This window comes from Anas platyrhynchos, chromosome 2, assembly GCF_047663525.1.
Source record: "Anas platyrhynchos isolate ZD024472 breed Pekin duck chromosome 2, IASCAAS_PekinDuck_T2T, whole genome shotgun sequence".
Lineage (NCBI taxonomy): Eukaryota > Metazoa > Chordata > Aves > Anseriformes > Anatidae > Anas > Anas platyrhynchos.
In genome coordinates, this window is record NC_092588.1 from 52,194,997 (window position 1) to 52,211,431 (window position 16,435).

The following is a 16,435-nucleotide window of genomic DNA, read 5'->3' on the forward strand; positions in this document are numbered from 1 at the left end:
TTTCTTCACATCAGTGAGATACTTGCCTTTGGTTTCAATGAAAATTCAGGCCCTAGCACCTGAAGTTTCTTCTGGATGGTGTTTCTTCTGTATAGGGTAATTTAATTTCTCTGTTGAAGGCTTACAAGGATGTAGTAACAAAAGCAAAGGCATAAAAGAGTCCAAGAGGCATAAGCTGCTTTTGAGCCTGCAGCAGACTATAGGTATGATATTATCATTTCAGACAAATACAGTCTACCTAATGTGAATGGTTCCAGCATGCTTGCAATCTGCCAAAAGCCAGAAAATGGGAACTTCATTTTATGACCAGATGGAAAAGAAAAACAACAACAACAAAAATTAAGAGAAGGAACCTTTCCTTCACCTAAATTTTATTATTTTGCAACTCCTTCAGGTGTCCACAAGGAATTATCAACACCCTCCTCTCCCCCCCCCCCCCGCCCCCCCCCAATAAATAAATAAATATATAAAGGGACATTGTGGCATAGAGGTATAATTTCAGTTCACACCAGAAGACATTCTTCTCAATGAAGTACAGCTAAGCCCCACAAAGCGTCAAAACAAAACAAAAAAATGCCAAAAAGGGATGTATTTACAAGTTAGTTTTATGTGCCGGCATTATTTCCTTGTCTGGTCTCGCATTCAGGGCAAGATCTATCTGGGGGGAGAACATGTAATGCCATGCAAGGTTGTTTGGTGGTATGACTGACAACATGACTTAAAAATTTTGAGCTGTTTGTATAGAAGCAAATTACAGAAGAGTACACTATCCCCGAGGGCAACGAAGAAACTACCTGTTGCTTCTCAGGTTTAAAAGTTAAAAGGTGTAAGCAGCTGTTTGAGTACAATACTGATGTATACATGAACAGTTTCCTCTCAAATGTCCAAGTTGGAGTGCAACATTTTTCATCGTGCTCTCAGATCAGAATTCTGATTCTAACAATGGTTCCTAGTGCAAATTTCCAGAGAAGAGTGAAGCAAACCAGTGCTGACTGCTTTGAATGAGATGGAGAGAGCAAACAAATGTAAACGAAGAAGATAAACCTGTAGGAATGTTTTCAGATAATTGCCACTGTCCAAAAGCTTTAAAGTGATTGAATCCTTGAAAGTTCATTACTGAAAACTCCAGCTGCATCACTGAATTTGAAGGAGTAAGATAGACCTGCACCATCGCAGAGCCTCAGCCACAGTTTAAATGGGCACTGCCTCTAACTTCACAAGAATGAAAGAGAAAAGGTCATCTTTCTACCTTGTCAGCTACTGGCAGACCTAGGGAAAGAAAAAACAAGAGTTGTTAACATTAAGATGTAATTTTTTTTAGGACATCTCACCAAATGTGTAATATTGAGTAGTAACCAGACAACAAATGAAAGGGAAGATGAAAGAGTAGAAAGTAGTTGCATGGCCTTAATTTACGTGGCAATTGACAACAACCACAATTCACAATGATTTCTAAGTGCCTTACACCATTGACCCTTGAGGCACAAAAACGGGATTACCATATTAAGTAAGGGGAGTACAATCCCTCTCAAAACACGAGAGTCTGGGGTACGCAACTGAGTACTGAAAATCTTAAGACTAGGCAGCACTGAGGTCAACTGAGAAGGGAGGTTGAGTCTCCCTGGATGTTCACGTACCAGAAAGGAAACTCACATTTTAACACTAAACAACTATCTTTAGAGACAGGCTGGGAACCAGTTCTTTTTAACCCAGGGTCCATTTCAGCATCTTCAAAGCTAAAGAAATGGTTGACTGCTCTGTTGAATAGTGTTCCAGGCAGAAAGACTCACATTCCTATTAACATAAAGAGCTTAATACCTTGTTTCTGTCCTAAAGATGAGTTTTGGATTCAAACGTACCCCCTCCAAGATGAACAACTACCTTAACTTTGTGGGGTTTATATTCTGCATAACAGATTTGTAACGTCAAGCTTCACAGCTTCTCCTCTGTATGCAGGAAGGAGGTTACAGATGTATAAAAGGGCAAGACAACTTCCAAAACTACATTGCATTGCCACAAAACTACTTTAACGTATCCCTGCAAGCACAGAAACTCCTTTGCAAAGCACCACAGGTTAGACATTAGGGCTAAAGAGTGTGGAAAGGATTGTTTAACAACTTTATGCATACTGCCAACTTTATGAGCCAGTCAAACTGAGATGAGAGCTTGAGATCCCAACTCTGGCTTGGATATGCTGTGCGCCATAGAACTTTCTCTGCAGAAGACGTCTTGTGGAAATTACAAATACTTTTTAACCATAAAGAGGAGAATTCTGGGACAGAGTATTCTGGGACAGAATATTCTAGGACAGAATATTCTGGGACAGAATTCTGCCGCAGAATTCTGTTGCTTGGTTCCTGAATGCAGTAACCACATTTTGGTGAAATGGGGAAAAGGGCACTCTGTAGGCTATGCACATTTTTTCTGACTGTCTACAGACTGCTCTGATCCTGTAGTGAACCAGATATGAATTAAGGTATTTCAGCTTATCAAAATTGGGCTCAAGTCCCTTCTTGAGAATTTGTTTTCCTTTGCACCTCCAGAGTGTTGGCAGGAACTTGACCCCATCCCCATGGGAAACCTTCTGGCTGCCTGCAAGGACTAGACCAATTTGATCAAAGTTCACGTAAACATACAAACTCCAGTTCTCATTTTGACTACCTGCTTAAATCTGTGTGGGTTCATCCAGCACTAGAATTAAGTCTGTAAATTAAAAGAGCTAATCTTCCATGAGAGTGAACTCATTAAAACGTTGTTGCAAAATCTGTCAATGAGGAGAAAGTAGATGCTATAAATATTTGATAGAAAATGTGTAAAAACATTTACTTATACTGCGGCAGAATTCTGCGACAGAATTCTGCAGCACAATTCTGCCGCAGAATTCTGCGACAGAATTCTGCGGCAGAATTCTGCTGGCACTTCAAGTTAATTTCAGTAGTATCCCAAACATTTGGAGACTGGGTGAGGCCACTGGCAGTGCTCCAGATGGGACCCTTCCCCAGAAATCTCTTTCAGATTCAGTTCTCTGGATCAGCCACTGTATGGCAATGAACAAACACACAGCTAACACAATACACGCGGCCCTGCGTGAATCATTTTTCACAGCAAGAAAGCACTAAGGATTGAGAAGATTATAGATCAGAGGGAAAGGGCATTTCTATAAATAATTAGAAATAACAAATCTGAAAATCTGGATTGAAAAAGGTGGCTGTTTGTGAGATGTAATCTGTGCTTGCTTCTCAGAGAAATTTTCAGAGACAGATTTCAAAAGCAGTGTGCATGTTTCATCCCTCTTCATCCATGTGAAAAATCCTGGGACTCCTTAGGTGGGGGGTTAGAGCAGAAGCCAGTCATAATTATGTAAATAGACATCACAGAGACATGGTGCCAAGTTGGCTTTGCACAGAGACAAAAATAGCCAGGAAAAACTGTAATTTACTAATGCTTTCTCTGATGCTCTCTAATGGCCAGACTGGGCTGGGACACAGGTACTGGGGAGTGGTGCATGTGGACCCACAAGCCCTCCAACTCCCACCACAGTATTGACCAAGCCACCAAACCCATCCAGTCAGGGATGCTCCTCAGGAGGCTGGGGGATCTAGAGGAGCAGCATCAAGGAGGGAGGCAGGGAATGAGTGCCCACCTTGGCCACATCCTGACTGGGGATTGGTGTGAAACACCCTACCTCGCTGCATGGCAAAAGGATGAGCAAGGTGCTCTGGGCCAGAACAAGCATGCCAGCTGCATAACTGCTATGCCAGCTCCAGACTCAAAATGCCAGTACAAAGCAGTGAATCGTAAGGACAAATCCCATCCAGGTTAGCAGCAGAGAATGCCTGTAAATCCATCAAGCAGAGGACACCTCTGTGGTCAGTGTTTGAATAGTGTTCAGGGCCAGCTACTCAGCTGGTTTAAATCAGCGTAACTACCTTGGCATTTTCAGAGTCACACAGATTTACAGCAGACGAAGATACAGCCCATTATCAGCAAGTAACCACCTTCTGAGGGTGTAATTTCAGCCTTAGGGAAGCCTGGGTGGTTTATGTGACAATTAGAGCTTCCTCAGAAGAGCAATGGCCACATGAAGCCTAAATTCTTTCTCACATCATGTATATTGCTTTGACCTGCCTCCCTGAGCCATGCCTGCTGCCACCTCGGGCACTTTCTCCTCCCAGCTCCAACTCTGATTTTTCCCTTCATGTTTCTACTATTGCTATTTCTAGGGGTGTCCTGCTTGCAACTGCAGTCTGTCACAGACACTCCCCACTGCTCTGGAGAGACCATGTGAGGTCTTAAAGGAGTATGTAGATGTGTCCCTTGGGAAACATCACTCTAATTTTGTTACTAGATAAAGTCACAGGTATAAGAACACCATTCAGGCATGGTATCCATGCACTGAGGAAACCCAAAGAGCTCATGTTGCTTTACAGCTTGTTGGTACCCAAGATAAATGATTTTAGCTCTACCTTATGTATGGATGGCTAAATGGTACCTACCATTTTGATACCTAAATGGCTACACAGCCTCTCTTTTATTTTATTTATTTATTTTTATTATTATATCATTATATTATTATTTTTTATTTTTAATTAGAGCTCTAAAAATTACCAAGTTGCTTCCTACTCCCAGCCAGAAAGTGAAAGAATAACACTTTGGAGCTCAAAGCTAACATTTCTTTTCCCACAGTGTTTTCAACTAGCTATAAATGCATCTACTGTACTATCCATCTCTCTACGTGCATACGTGTCTACACTCATTTGCCCCTTTTGGACTAGATAGTGACCCCTAATACGCTCACACTCCACCAGCTTATCAGTCAGAACACTGAAGAAGAAAAATACAGAACCTCACAAGGATGTTATATACATTTATACTAACTAAGCATAGGTTAATTGCTTGTCTTAGTTGTTGCAACATTTATGTATCTTTAAATAAGACTCTACCAAGTTCTTCAGCATATTTCCCTTAATAACATGATGAGCTCTCTTCCCACCTGTGAAGGATGGGAAAACAATTTGTGCTACTTCACGTACCATTGGTGAGGCTACAAGCTCCAGCTGGGACCACTCATTTCCTTACCACCCTAAGCTACAAGAGAGCAGAATGCAACCTTGGTGAGACATTTAGAAGTTGTGGGCCACGTTTGCTATTTTAGCTATGTTGGCTGGTACAGTCTGGGGATAATCCAGGAAGAAGTTGTACCCTGAGGACTGGGAAGTAGAGAGTGCCAGGAAAAGGTACTGTGGTTGCTGGTAGCAGGCTCAGAACATCTGCTGTGGTTGTGGGGGCTGTTCTGCCTTGTGGGAATGGGCTATTTTTTGAGACACTCCTCTTTCTTTCTGTGAACTAGGCTAATTCCCCTCTTATTCTGTCTGTTCTCCTTATTTTCCTGTTCTTCACCAGGTTTTCTTCTGTATTCAGATGCTGTTTTCCAAAGTCCTGGACCAAAGGCTTAAAAGGGAAAAAAAAGACAAAAGTATGAGTGTTGTTCTGCTTGTTATACTTATATCTTATTTAATTATAAATTTTATCCTTTTCTTCTGCTAGTCTCATATATCTAAAGACTAAAAAACTCCTTGTAGATAAGGACTGAATTTGTGTGTTGCTAGAACAGTGGCCTTCTATGAGATGCTTGTCTTCAGGCATTGTTCTACAGTGTTTGATTAATAACTGTTATTTTTATGTAGTTTATGATGATATTTTTCTTTGTAACTTGTTACTGTTATCCATTCCACAACTAATAACTACTTGACATCTGGTTAATTAAGTAAACAACATACAAAATTTGTTTCTCTTGTTATGGTTATAAAATATCAGAAATACGAAGTTATCTGAATTATCCTAATCTCTAAGCTGCAGAAATAAGATTTATCTCAAGCTTAAGCAAGGAGGAAATTCTGATTCAGTCATTATGAATTAATCAAATAAGGAAAAGTCATAGAAGGAAATTATCATCTAAATGTTTGCTACATGGTCTGGAAATGTGTAATTAGGGTCTAGCTAAGTGGCTTACTGTGTCCTGTAAAGCAAGGTTTCAAAGTCACTAGAAATTTCCCCAGGAAACAATGTTTTATACTAGAGAGTGGATTTTATTTTATTTTTACTTTAGTGTTCCCGTGTTAGCAGTAATTATAGAAACAAATATTAAATTTCCCAAAAGCCTACTGTTTTTTTAATAAAGCAGTACTTACCTATTTGAAATATCACTAGTCACATGTTCAAAATAAAAGATTAGAAAGAAAAACTTTCTTTTCAATGCCGTAAAGAGCCCAGATACCATCATAGCTGATAACTTTGCTGAGCATTTCACTTTTAATCTTACCAAATAATAAGCATATGCTCCTACGAAAGAAAAAGCAAAATTAGTATTTTTGGAAGGGCTTGTTTTTTTGAAACTATAGTGCTTTGTCACTTGTCTCTTAAGTTGTCTATGTCATGACTTGGAGGGAGCGTGGGCAGGTTGAGTGACCAGACCTTATGGGACAGCTTCAGCTCCTTTTTCTCACATGTGAAACATCAGGGCTGTGTAGTGGGTGGGAATGCAAGAGTGCTGTGGCTCTACATAAAAGATGACAATGTCTCAACAACTGTTGGATATGTGCTTAGGATGAGAGTTCATCAAAGACTTTGCAGTCTGCAATAGGCCTCCGCTTCATGAAATGCCTTTGGGTATGGGTTGCTACTGACCATCCTGATATGCTTCAGTACAGGCTTCCTCTTTTTGTCTTCTGGCTTTTATTACTACAATCTGTTCTTGGTAATGATCCCTCTGCTCCTGAACAAACAATATCATATGTTCTTTATCCCTGTTTCTTGAACTTCTGATTCACTTTAATCATAACAATCTTTGTATCAGCAATAAGAGTCACTGACATTAAACAAGCACAGGAAGCCCTAGAAGTGAGATACTTCCTTCCCAATGTAATGAAATATTATAACAGTCTGAGAAAGGAAAACTTGCAGTGACATGGGGAAAGAATGTCTCTAAACAAAATAGCATTTTTTCATTGTTATTTTCAGTGTCTTCTCCCCTGAAGTCAGGGGAAAGGCTTGTATGAGGGGGAAAAAAAAAAAAAGGCACAATATGGGTTTGGAAGCTCTTGGTGGCAGTGAAGTGTCACAAATACCTCAGTGCAGAACTTGCAATAAGACTCTGCAGGCCAAATTCAGAGTCTGAGGACATGAAACTTGAATCACCCCATGCCAGCCAGAGACTCCAGCTGTTATACTTATGCATTATTTATACTTCCTGCCCTTAAATATCACCCTGGGGATTTGTCTGTGAATTGTGTGCTGAGTTCATTCTCAGATGAAGGGTTCGATATCTAAGGTAACTGAAAGAGAAGTTGTATGTCACGCTGAAATCTCTCCATCTTTGTATGTGTTTACAACAACTTACCGTTCTGCAGACCTTCCTGAATTAGTGCTCAAGCTGTTCAAATGTACCTGTTCATTCACAGCCTGACCCTGTGAGAGGAGGAATGCCTTCCCTCTACTCTCTAGAACTGCATGCCTTTTGTAAAGAAAAGTTAATGCAATATAATTTGGTGTCCAGGTGAGCCATGACCAACTTTTTACTGTTTGGGGAAAAAAATACGAAGGTGCTCACCAGAGTATATCTCCAGCAGCCTCCTGGGGGAAGGGAGGGGGCATGTGGGACCCTGGCCAGCCAACAGTTACCTGCCTTGCATTGCTAGATGCAGCTTGATGAATGTGCACTTCCCTCTTCCCTGTCCTGATGGTTGCTGGCAGCAATTAAAGGTGGGCAGCTGTTCGATGTCTGGTGTAATGCTGGCTGTGAGTGTTTGTAGAGGGAATGGATGGAAGCTGAGGTTTCACGTGGAGTCGCAGAAGGGAAGGGAGTTCTTAAAGATAGATGAATCCAGAAGAAAATAGGTTTATATAAAGTTTGTGTAATGCTGTCTTCAAGAAGGATAACATTTTGAACAGGCTGCAATAAAGAATTCAAATCCTTCTTTATTAGAGGAGGAGGTGGCAGCTTTTTCCCCTTTTCCCTCTCCATGAGGGAAGTTTCCTAGTGCTGCTGAGCAAGTTCAGTCAGTTATGATTTATTTTTTCGTTTATCACCTGTCAGACTTTGCTCAGAATGCAATTATTACTTAAATTATCCTGACCCAAAACAGACAATCTGTTGCTTCTAGCAGATATTATTGTGTGTTTTTTTTTTTTTTATTTTCATGGTTTTCAGAGTTGCTTTAGGTGATCCTACGCTTGTCTTATTTGTAGCCTCTAGCTCAAAAGTGGCCTGATTCACAGGCTATAGTGGTGCAGCTGTCTTTGGTTCTGTATGTGCAGACCAGTTGCAGTGCTGCTGAACACACTTTACCTTTAATTCTCTTAGAGACTGGCATGTGGCAATAAATAATTATGGACTCTGTCATGATTCTTATGTAGAAAAGTATATAGTTTTGTGGATGACTATCACAGTGGGGCTGTGGATCTCAATGCCTTTGTGGGTATGCCTAGGGAGTCTGTTTATGGAATCATTTGTACTCATTCATGTGTTATCCTGCCAGCATTTCTTGCTGTTCACATCCAAAACACTACAGTGTGGACCTGCAGGCACTCTGATGCATTGGGATATGTTGTTGCTTCTACATGCATCACATCAGTTGAAAGCTTATAAATGACAGGATAGGTATTAGTGATGGGATTTAAATCCAGGTGGCTTTCTTCTGGCAAGATCACAGTTAATCTTCTTTTTTCTTCTTTCACCTTCCTTTTGCCATCTCCTGTCCGGAGAGAAAGCATCATTTTGTGTTTCTGTGTTCAGGTGACTATTGCAAAGGAGCTTTAAAAACTACAGCCTACCAGTGAGGCTTACCATCCTGGGATAGATGAAATATCTCTCTCACACTCATCTGTTGGGCAGCAAAGCATGGACAGCTCCTGGTCAGTACCTGAATCACAGAATCACAGAATCTCTAGGTTGGAAGAGACCTCAAGATCATCGAGTCCAACCTCTGACCTAACACTAACAGTCCCCACTAAACCATATCCCTAAGTTCTACATCTAAACGTCTTTTGAAGACTTCCAGGGATGGTGACTCAACCACCTCCCTGGGCAGCCTGTTCCAATGTCTAACAACCCTTTCAGTAAAGAAATTCTTCCTAACATCTAACCTAAAACTCCCCTGGCGCAACTTTAGCCCATTCCCCCTCGTCCTGTCACCAGGCACATGGGAGAACAGGCCAACCCCCATCTTGCTAGAGCCTCCTTTAATATACTTATACAGAGTGATAAGGTCACCCCTGAGCCTCCTTTTCTCTAGGCTGAACAAGCCCAGCTCCTTCAGCCGCTCCTCATAGGACTTGCTCTCCAGGCCCCTCACCAGCTTCGTCGCCCTTCTCTGGACCCGCTCAAGCACCTCGATGTCCTTCTTGTAGCGAGGGGCCCAGAACTGAACACAGTACTCGAGGTGCGGCCTCACCAGAGCCGAGTACAGGGGGACGATCACCTCCCTAGCCCTGCTGGTCACAGTGTTTCTGATACAAGCCAGGATGCCGTTGGCCTTCTTGGCCACCTGAGCACACTGCTGGCTCATATTCAGCCGACTGTCCACCATCACTCCCAGGTCCTTCTCTGCCTGGCAGCTCTCCAGCCATTCCTCTCCCAGCCTGTAGCTCTTCTTGGGGTTATTGCGCCCCAGGTGCAGGACCCGGCACTTGGCCTTGTTAAACTTCATACAGTTGACCTCAGCCCATCGGTGCAGCCTATCCAGATCCTCCTGCAGAGCCTTCCTACCCTCAAGCAGATCGACACACGCACCTAGCTTGGTGTCATCTGCAAACTTACTGAGGGTGCACTCAATGCCCTCATCCAGATCATTGATGAAGATGTTAAAGAGGACCGGCCCCAGCACCGAGCCCTGGGGGACGCCACTAGTGACTGGCCTCCAACTGGACTTGGCTCCATTTACCACGACTCTCTGGGCCCGGCTATCCAGCCAGTTTCTAACCCAACGAAGCGTGCGCCAGTCCAAGCCAAGAGCAGCCAGTTTCTTGAGGAGAATGCTGTGGGAGACGGTGTCAAAAGCCTTGCTGAAGTCAAGGTAGACCACATCCACAGCCTTTCCCTCGTCCACCCAGCGCGTCACTTTGTCGTAGAAGGAGATCAGGTTCGTCAAGCAGGATCTGCCTTCCATAAACCCATGCTGACTGGGCCTGATCGCCTGCTTGCCCTTCAAGTGCCGCATGATGACTCCCAAGAGGATCTGCTCCATGAGCTTCCCTGGTACTGAGGTCAAACTGACCGGCCTGTAGTTCCCCGGGTCTGCCCTCCGGCCCCTCTTGTAGATGGGCGTCACGTTTGCCAGCCGCCAGTCAGCTGGGACCTCCCCCGATAGCCAGGACTGCTGATAAATGATGGATAGGGGCTTGGCCAGCTCCTCTGCCAGTTCTCTCAGTACCCTTGGGTGGATCCCATCCGGCCCCATTGACTTGTGCACATCCAAGTGCCGTAGCAGGTCACCAACCAGTTCTTCGTGGATGGTGAGGGCCACATCCTGCTCCCCGTCCCCTTCCACCAGTTCTGGGTACTGGGTATCCAGAGAGCAACCGGTTTTACCACTAAAGACTGAGGCAAAGAAGGCATTGAGCACCTCCGCCTTTTCCTCATCTCTTGTAACTAAGTTTCCCCCCGCATCCAGTAAAGGATGGAGATTCTCCTTAGTCCTCCTTTTTGTGTTGATGTATTTATAAAAGCGTTTTTTGTTATCTTTAACGGCAGTAGCCAGCTTGAGCTCCAGATGAGCTTTGGCCTTCCTAATTTTGTCCCTGCACAGCCTCGCTACATCCTTATAGTCCTCCTTAGTGGCCTGCCCAATTTTCCAAAGATTATAAACCCTCTTTTTCCTCCTAAGCTCAAGCCACAATTCTCTGTTGAGCCAGGCTGGTCGTCTTCCCCGCTGGCTCATCTTTGGGCACATGGGGATAGACCGCTCCTGTGCCATTAGGATTTGCCTCTTGAATAGCACCCAGCCTTCCTGAACCCCTCTGCCCTTCAGAACCGCCTCCCATGGGACTCCACCAACCAGTGTCCTGAGCAGCCTAAAGTCAGCCCTCCGAAAGTCCAATACAGTGGTTTTACTGGTTCCCTTCCTGGCCCCGCCAAAAGAGATGTCATGGGGCAGCTGAGCAGAAGAACCATCACAAGGTGCTTGGGCTGCTGGTTTAATCAGACCTCCACTATATGTGTTGGTTCTAATGAAAACATTGTATTTCTGGAAAAAGAAAATTTGAAAGAAAATCTGTGTGGCAATCAGTCTGGTCATCCCATGTGCCTTTTGTCCTCGGCAGAAGGCACAGCTTGATCTCCCTGGGAACATGTTCCTCTGCAGGACAGAGTATGATGAGGCAGCAGTCAAGGCTGGTGCAAGTGCAGGGATGACAAATGCAAAAATCAGTTCTCTGCTGTCCCCATTGCTTTCAGCACTCATTGAGGGTGTTTGTGGGAGTTGTCTGAGCCCATGATTTATTGGGTTTAGGCAGGCAGCAGTTGGTGCAGTGTCAGAGTTGGCAGAGATGAGTGGGGCTCTGCTGATGTGTGGCTCCTGCAGCAATGGGAGCAGATGCCTGTGCTACAGGCAAGATGCTGTCCTGACTGTTAGTATGCAACCCTTAAGAGGAACAACTGTCTTATCTAGATAGCAGAAAATCATGGGAAGAGAACAGTGCTTGGCTGGCTGGGGACACCTGGGGCCTCTTCTTGTTGATAACCCCAGAGCAAACACCCTGGGGATCTAAGCTGCAAAAGTGAGATCTATCATGTGTGAGGTTGCTCTGAGTGCAGCTCTGGTTCAAGAGGGGAAGGAGTCACCATTTGCTGGTGACTCCCCCCCTTATGGCTGACAAATACAAAGGGGGAGGCTTGGGCATTGCGGGTCACTAGACAATAAGGCTTCTTGCAAAGTCATATCATGCCTTCATACAAAGAACAGAAGTAATTTAAAAAAAGACAATGCAGTGCTTAAAGCCATTAAGTACTACATATTATGCTATGCATCAGAAAACTCTGTGGCTTGGCTGAATGTTTATTGCTTGTCTGGTTTCACAGGGGCTGGATTTCTTTCTGAGAAGTGGGAACTGAACCAGTGGGCCTGAGATATGTTGGTAGATACCTGAGCATTTTTTTTAAAACAGGCACATGGTGCATTGACAATTTTTCAATGATGTTTGTTTTTTTTTTTTTTTTGAGTATTGCATCCGTAGAAAATTGTACTAATGTACTGCAATGCCATACCAATGTTGCAGCTTATCACTAGGTAACTGTTGAAGCTGTATATGGGGTCTGACAGTCAAAGACAGAAATAGACTGGCATGGCAGCAGTAATATTTGAGCCAAACAGCTGTGTTCTAACAATCAAGAAGAATAGCTTTTTCATTTTCCTCTCCTTTGGCTTTCTTCTCCCTAAATAACTCTGTCCTCTGTAGTTATTGCTTGCTCATAATATATTCTGTAAATACTGTATAACTGTAAACTGTGACAAGGTAGCTAACAAGAAGAAAGTGAGAAGGAAGATATAAAATAGTTTTGAATGCTTGTAATAATGTAAAATCAAATAGTGGGAACAGAAATCAATACCCTTACTCATGCTAGGTAGGATCTTCCTCCATTAGCCTCACCAGAAAGACTGCAGAGACTTTTATTCTAAGAACTTCTATGCTAAGGTCTATTTAATATGAACAAATCTATCAAGACTCTGGTCCAGGATTAAAAGCAGAATTAAGTTTTAATGGAGCATAAACACTTCAAGGGTTTTACATTTGTTTAAATGTTCTCCTTTCTTGAACAAAAGGAGATAAGTGCTTAATGCACACGTGGGGCTGGGTAGCACAATACAAGTGGAAAAAAAAGATGATTGAGGTGAGCCAATGAATTGTCAAACAGAAGGACCAGAGGCAGATCTCAAGAGAAGTTAAACAAATAGCATGTAATTAATTCTCACAATTTTACCTAATGCTCTGTGACATGGCTGTCACTAACATTGTCAGAAGCTGTAAGTGAAATGGAATTGAAATAATTTCCTGGCAGCAGTAATCTCAGTACATTGGAAGAATGTTTTTCTAATATGGATGTCTTGAATTATATATTCTTGAGCTGTGCATAGGAGTGTTAAAAGCTGAAGGTATTCTGTTATGACTTTTATCTTAAACTGATGCTGTTGCTTCAGTTAGCAGTATTATAACCTCTATGACATACAAAAATGTATTTACTTCTGTGACTGCCCTCCAGGGCACTGTCTGCAACTATAAAAATGGCCACAAAAGCATATGATTATGTGGTTTTACTACTTCATTTTTATTTATCACTTTTTCCCCTTCATTTGAAAGCATTTTTTTACGCTGTTAATGCACCTGAGATTGAAGCAGGCAGTTGTGCTTTCTATTAGGAGAATAAACTCTACTTTCTGGTTGACAAGAGCAGCAGAGGAAAACAACAGGGATATTCTGTCTCTATTATAAAGTGCCTCCCAAGCAGGATACTAAAAGGTAATACCGACCAAAAATTATCATTGTGTTAACCTTCCTCTTTGTTATGCCATTTTGCTTGGTTTTAGCTATGGTAAAATCTTTGTTTGCTGAAGCAGTGGTAATAGGAATTATACTGGGACACTGAACTTGCTGTAAGTGTTACATAGCAGTTTTCATTTTAAGAAATGTTCTTAAATTGTTCTCAGTTGCTTACCATTTTCTAGTTTGTAATTATTCAAGTTAAGATCTTCCCATTTGTCCTACTCATGTCAACTTTGATTAACTTGAGAAATAGTAGAATTATGTTAGCCAAAGAACAAGCTAAGAAAAAACATTCTTGTTTTTTATTTTCCTCCCCTCATCCCTGCATAAAGGAACTCATAATTCCTTTAAGAGGATTCTGTGCAAATCTGGCAAAAGATGGCCTTTGAAAGGGAGCCAAGGGTTTTGCCTGGATTAGTTAAATACCTGGGGGGGGAAAAAAATCAGTTTGTACATCCTTGGATAAGTGTTCACACATGTGATAAATTCTCAGAATATCCTGTTTGCTGCTGGTGAGTAGATGTTATTACTCCCCTTCTAGTCCCTACTTGCTGATCAATCTTGTATGTGACTGCATGCATCTTCGGGGTGCAAGGGGAGCTCTGTAGCTGAGGGCTTTACAAAGCACAGATTTTTATTCATATATCTTGCCTCTTCCCTGCTATACTTAGCTGATGCACAGTTGGAATGAAGTTGCTAAAATCCAGAGGGCTGCAGAAGGTTTATGAGCAGTAAGGAGTAGAGCTGGAGTGCAATAAGCAGTGGAAGACAGCAGAGAGTACAAAGAAAAGATTAGGAGTTGGAAGAAGGTAATGAAGGGGAGGAAAACAAAGTTTGAGTTATTTTACACAGGAACTCGAGGCAATGGAATGGTAGTGCACCTTTCCTTCATAGAAGCTAAGTCCAACACAAATTGTAGGATATGATCTTGAAAGAAGGCAATTTCTAGACAGAAGTTTGAGGGTTCTCTATCAGCTGATACTGATTAAAAGAAGGAGCAAACTTAAGAAATAGATGTTTGGTATGGACAGACCTCATAAATGAGGTGATAAATGAGAATACATACCAGAAGAGACCTTGAAATTGTGATTAGTAGATATTTTGGCCACAGTCATGCCTAATGATGACTCCTTCATTTGAATCTAAAGATATATAAAGGAAGACAATGTTTTCTGGAAACAGCTCAGATAAAACTACTAGGGTGACTTAACATCACTTAGTTTGCTGGAAAATATCTGATGTTTTGTTTCTCTTCCTTACATTGTTAAACGGATCACGTCAAAAAAACAAATGAGTATTAAATCTTATTTTTTTTCCTAAACTCTGGCTTAAATAACTTGTATAAAAGGTCTCCTTATCCATGGAAGGCTGTCAAATGCTCAACCTGTTGCAAGACAGGAGTCTTCCTCCAAAAGAGATGTAAAAGACAGCGTAGCCAGTGTTGATTATTATGGTTGATGCATTATTCCCAGGACTTTCAGCATCTCCTTTTAACAGATAAACACAGCAAACTGCAAAATGTTATCAAGCATTTGTCTGAAATATAGTTGGTCAGTCAGAGAAACAAGAAGGTGAAGAGGAAAAAAAAAAAAAAAGCACTTGTGTTATAAGCATGTGGCCAGTCCCTGCCCAATGTAGCAGGGAGATATGGCCGTCCTCATTATTGGCAGTGCCCCTCTGGCCTGACAAAGGCAGCTTCTGAACTCCAGGGTCAGTAGCAGGGTTTGAAATTCTCTATTTGTTCTTGTCTTTGACCTCATACTTCCAGTGTTCCAAGTGCAAAGGAAGCTGCAGAGCTGTGATAGGGGTTACAATGAAGAGACTGAACAGCGGTGTCAGAGCCCTGGTTACTGCAGGGATGAAAAAAGAATCAAATATGCTGACCCAGGTCAAGACTACATGGGGAGCTGAGCTGTGGCCATTCAAAAACCATTAAAGAAATATTTAAAAAAAAAAAAAAAGCCCCAATCCCTGTCCAGCAAGTAGGACAGCTCTCAGTAGGAACCCTCTGAGGATGGAAGAAAGATACATGAAACAACACCATCCTGAGATAAGACATGGGCATCACATCACTGGTTAAAGCGGTAAGAGATTAAACTGAAGCTTTACCTACAGTCTGGACCAGTTTCTGGGGTCATAACAGCAAATGAGTAGGAGCCAAAGAAAACTTAACTTGCACTAATTCTCAATAACCATTATCATTAAACAGCAATTCCTCCTGTTTTAGGAAGGTGAGAAACTTTTTATATTGCTTCAAAACTAAAGGCATGCAGAACTGTTTGATACTCTGATCAGTCACTGAAAAATACTCAGTCCTGAGAGTTGAAAAGTAGTTGGAAATGTTTCTTGGTAAAGCTACAGAAGTGAGCAGTGTAGATCTTCCTTCTGACTCACAGCCACGATATCTGAATTGCTGGAGGCTCTATTCTTTTTTTCTGGTATTATTAGTAAAAATGGATTTGCAGCAATCTCCTGGGTATCATTTGTCTAAAAACTGAAACTACACTGCAGGAGGATAGAGGTGATTAAAAACTTCTTAAGTTCTCTGTGCCACTGGATGATATGTACAGGCCAAGAAGGTGCAGAGGTGAAGGTAGGCATACAAACTGATGGACCCTAACCTGCCCCACTGTTGTGCAGCTGGCAACAAAGCCTATTAACATTTACCACATGGCTCCTTTCCTGTGTTTTTATTTTTCTCACTGTCAAATAAAAGTTTAACTTTTATTTTGTGGGCAGCCATGGTGTTTCTTGCTCTTGAAGAGAAAGCACGTTGTGCTTCTCTGTGGCTGTGGTGAATGTATCTGGACTTGGGGACTGAAGTGGTACAAGTTCTGTTGTTTTTTGTTGTGTTTTTATTTATTTTTTTTTTTAGGTCTACGTAGAAGAACTTGACAAA

At 42.1% G+C, this 16,435-nt stretch overlaps 1 long non-coding RNA gene across 1 annotated transcript in view; it reads left to right on the plus strand.

Moving 5' to 3' along the window:
* Window positions 1–5,029: 5,029 nt before the first annotated feature.
* Window positions 5,030–16,435, plus strand: part of LOC140001882 (uncharacterized) — a 66,967-nt gene continuing 55,561 nt past the window's right edge. The window contains exon 1 of the long non-coding RNA XR_011807559.1: window positions 5,030–5,237. This is a non-coding gene — a long non-coding RNA (uncharacterized lncRNA). The remainder of the gene's footprint in view (window positions 5,238–16,435) is intronic.